Source organism: Molossus molossus, unplaced genomic scaffold, assembly GCF_014108415.1.
Source record: "Molossus molossus isolate mMolMol1 unplaced genomic scaffold, mMolMol1.p scaffold_m16_p_1, whole genome shotgun sequence".
Classification (NCBI taxonomy): Eukaryota; Metazoa; Chordata; class Mammalia; order Chiroptera; family Molossidae; genus Molossus; species Molossus molossus.
In genome coordinates this window covers 146719094-146723729 of record NW_023425344.1, presented here as the reverse complement: position 1 = coordinate 146723729, position 4636 = coordinate 146719094, and the positions used below count along the sequence as shown (strand labels likewise).

Sequence of the window (4636 nt, the reverse complement as noted above, 5' to 3'; positions counted from 1 at the left end):
AAATGTTTTGTGGGAGAGAGCTCAAAATCTTGACTGAATCAGAGTTTATATTATTTGCCTGCTGGGTGTATTTGTCCAGTCTTAGTCCTCTGGTAACACAAATAAGAATTAACTCTATATCTGATCATTTCACAGTTTTTGGTATTAAACTTTGACTTCAGAGATATTAAAATACAAAAAAATTTGTCAGAATGGATAAAATATGATAATATTACATTCACATTTTAATTTAATCACACAGTATATTTTCTTTTTTGCAATTCATATACATTTTCTAACTTCACATATTCATGTTTAATTTAGCATTTCTATATGAATAAGAGAACACACACTTCTATTTTCTATTCAAAGACATTGTAAACCAATTTCTTTCAGGTCAGGCTGGTAGACAGTGGACACAATATATTTTCTTCTTGGTCATTCTTCTCTCAGGAGAGGCTTTGATCTGCACAGCCTTTTTTTTTTTTTGCTTCAACTAAGCATTGCAAAGTGAGCAAGTTTTTTATTATTATTACTTGCCTACTAAATTATAATCAATTTAGCAATTTGGAAACACTATTAGCAAATTTTAAATGGCATTTTCCAAAGTAACCAAAATGTATGTAACATTGTACGTGCTGTAAAAATGCTGCTTTATTTTCTATGTTCTCTATTTACTCTACTTTGTTTGATTCACTAAACAAACATTCATTTTTGTTCTTGTAGTATATAATTCTTGTCTCCCCTTTTTATTTCATGTAATAAAACTCTCCAGTCACTAGAAATAGGTTCTTAACTTCCGAGAAATATTTTTCTGAGATATAAAAATATGATGAAAGAAAGGAAAATGCCATGTGAAGGCCAGGGGAAAAAAGAGAGAATGAACACTAAGTAAAGTTAAACCTGCCATGACTCTTCATTAATGAGTGTTTTATATAACACTTATTTGGTCACCTTCGCTCAGCAAACATAAAATATGTGAGATAATGAAAACACAAACCAACCAAAGGAAAGGATGCTCAAACAAAGCGCTTGGGCCTGTCTTTGTGGGCATTGTCCGTGGATTTTTTTTTTTTATATATATATACACCAGCCAGAGGCTTTAAATTAGAAGTAACTGTCAAAGACACTGCGCCTTTCAAGTCTTCAAGCCCACAACATTTAACAGTGGCTTTATTAGGTGAATGCCTAAAAGTATTCAACCTTAGATTCGATTTACTTCACATTAACATTAGCAAATACATTGTCAGCAAATCTTAAATATTCCAAATCAACAACTTGAAGTACAGACCTGCTTTCAGTAACTCTGCTGAGGTGACATGGAGACAGAAAGAGCTACGACTGGAGCTCAGGTCCTAGCCAACAATCACTAGTCGTCACTGGTGAACTCATAGAAGGGAACCTCGAGGTCGAGAGGTGCAGGCCCCTTCCGGATCCTGCCCGAAGCGTCACAGTGGGACCCATGGCAAGGGCCGTAATAACCACCCAAATCTCCTGCATTTGCAGTGGGTACACAGCCAAGATGTGTGCAAACACCTATCAGGATGACCCACTCAGGTTTCTTCACTCCTTCTAAATCGTGCTGTGGGTCCCTCAGGTGGGACACGTCCACTGCGGCCTCCTGGTCAACCTTCTAGGTTCTGTGCCGCACAAACAGGGGCTTGCCCCGCCACTTGAAAGCCACGCGCTTGCCTTCCGGGATGTCAGATAACTTGATCTCTATTTTCGACATGGACAACACGTCCGCGAGGCGCTGCTGATGGAGACGAAGTGGGAGACGACATTCTTGGCGGTATATGCAACAGTGTCGTCGTTGGTTACCAAGTAGGAGGAACCCTTTCTAGCCTCGCTGCTTTCCTCTGAAGACGTTGCACTCACACCTCAGCACGCGATGGTCAGAGAAGCCGGGCACTTTGACATCTGTGTGGGAAGAGCAAACAGAAGCAAGGCCATGGAGGCCCACGAAGGCGGCCAGAGGCTGGCTCGCGGCCTGGCCGCTCAGCGACTCCCGGCGGAGGAAGGGCCCTGCACGTCCAGCACCAGCGGCTCCCAGGCGGCGGGCAGCGCCGGCTGCCCCGGGGCCGCAGCGCGCCCACCACCCCGCGGGACGTGGCCGACAGACCGGCGCCACCGGCTGAGCGGGCAGCGGTGGACAGTGTGGCGCCAGCTGCTCCAAACGCCCAGCGGGTCACAGAGACGACCTTCCGCCCGCCCGCCGCGCAGGCGCGGAGAGTGCGGGTGGTTTTGTGCATGTGTGTTGACTGCCCATATGTGGAGGAATCCAAAACACCAGCATAGGGAATAGAGTCACTAATGTTGTAATAACTATGTGTGGTGCCAGGTGGGTACTTGGAATATTGGCAGATCATTTTGTGAAGTAAATGGTAGTCTGACCGCTATGCTGTACACCCGAAACTGACACAAAATAATATTGAATGTAAACTGTAATTGAAAAAAATTAAAAATTAAAGTTAAAGAAAAAAAGAACAAAGGACATTGGCAGTGATTCTGCCATCTCAGGTATGACAGTCTTAGCACAACAATGTGTATTCTAAGGGTCACAGGGAAAAAACTGTCTAGGCCAGAAAAGCTTAAAACAGAATAAAACAAATAAGGTAAAACTGTCACCCAATTTCTAAGAAGTGTGCACAGCCCCCCTTCCCTTCGGTCCCTGAGAATGAAGAGGACTTAGAACTTTCTGGGGAAATGTATTAGAAATGCAACATGTCTTCTCCCTAACCCACCAACATTTTTATTTTTATTTATTTTTTATTTTTTATCCTCAGCCGAGGACATTTTTTATTTTTTTGTTCAGATAGAGTGGGAGGGAGAGAGAGGAAGAGAGAGACAGAGAGAAACATCGACGCAAAAGGGACACATCTAGTGGCTGCCACCCGCATGACCCAACCAGGGCCGGGGACAAACTGCAACTGAGGTACATGCCCTTAGCAGGAACCGAACCTGGGTCTCTCTGCACCACAGGCCAATGCTCTAACCGCTGAGCAAAACTGGCCAGGGCCCCATAAAGATTTTTATTCAAGTAAAAAGACGACCTACTGATGGAAAGGATATGGAGTTTGGAGTGTTATAGATCTGGGTGCACAATGCTGAATCTGCCCAGACGTAATAACTATGTAACCCTGGGCATTTTACTTAACCTCTGGGAGCCCAAGTTCATAAAACTGAAATAATAATAGACCCTCCGAAGGTTGCTATTAGAGATAAATGAGAGAACATATATATTCCTTGTATACAGGAAATATATAATGGGTGCAAATTCTCTCTGGATAGTTCCCATGTTCTGTTCTATGCCAGTCATAATAGTGTATGCCCCTTACAGTTTGGAACAAATACAAATGCCATGCTCATCAAAATTCAATAGTGTAGATTTTGAGTAAAACTACAAACATAACACACTTGCATCAATTCAAGTAAATCATTCATAATTTTTGAATAACATGATTGTTCTTATAAATGTCCTAGCTTCAAGTAGATTTTATATAATTGTGTCCAATGCAAGACAATGAGGACTAAGTCAAATTGTTGCCTATTATATAAAAATCTCTCTTGGGAGTCACGTCCTTTAGCTAGTGTTGACATATTTCATGAGTATTATTGGCTAATGTATGTCTTTTGGTTGCTTTTGCCTTATAGATGAGAATGTCTTATTACTAAATCATTTTACTATATCTTCATCTAACACTGAAAAAAAATAGCATTCAGTGAGGATCTAGGATTGTACTCAATATCTACTCTGTTTGAAACAAATTCAACATTTATTTATTTATTTCTCTTTATTGATTTTAGAGAGAGGAAGGGAGAAAGAGAGATAGAAACATTGATGAGAGAGAACATCAATTGGCCACCTCCTACATGCCCCCACTGGGGACCAGGCCCACAGCCTGGGCATGTGCCCTGACTGGAAATCGAACTGGTGACCTCTTGGTGCATGGGTCAATGCTCAACCACTGAGCCACACTGGCCAGGCTCAACATTTTATTTTTTAATCTTTATTTTTCAAGCAGATTACTGGGGAGAGGACAGACTGATATTTATATTGTATCCATGATGTGACAAGCACAATGAAGGCATCCAAATGTTATTTCAAGCTCACCTCTTCCCATGGCATCACATTTCCTCAGGGAACATCTTAGAGACTGTCTGATCCAAGTAGGCAGATTATGTCTGGTGGTCTCAGGAAAATGTGGGACCAACGTTTCTAACCAGAGAATATGAAACCTGACAGAGGGGAACAGAGAGATCTCAGGGGCAGAAACATGCTATGTTCTCCTGGTTTTCACCTGAGACAGAGGTGGAAAGAAGAGAGACAAGAGGTTTTCTAAGGAGGTGATATGGAATGCTGAGTACCAAAAGACATTTCATGGAAAAAAAAAAAAAAGTATTCTGTAGTCAATTTGAAAACACACCATATTCCCCTCTCAGAAGCAATTAGCATATTGAATACAAGTGAACATATTGAAGTCTGTGAGTAACAACCAGAGGGAAAGAAAATTTGTTAGCCTAAAAAAACCCCCAATATTTCCTAAATTCTTTGCTTTTGGAAACTGTTCTGCATATAACTCATATTTTCTGCAGATAGAATAGACCATCTTACAATAAAACCTCTCACAAAGAGAAAGACTTGGTGCAGTGTATG

At 41.4% G+C, this 4636-nt stretch overlaps 1 pseudogene; it reads right to left on the bottom strand.

The window, feature by feature from the left end:
• Positions 1 to 1348: 1348 nt before the first annotated feature.
• LOC118644005 lies at positions 1349 to 2231 on the bottom strand (annotated as a pseudogene).
• Between the last annotated feature and the right edge of the window lie 2405 nt (positions 2232 to 4636).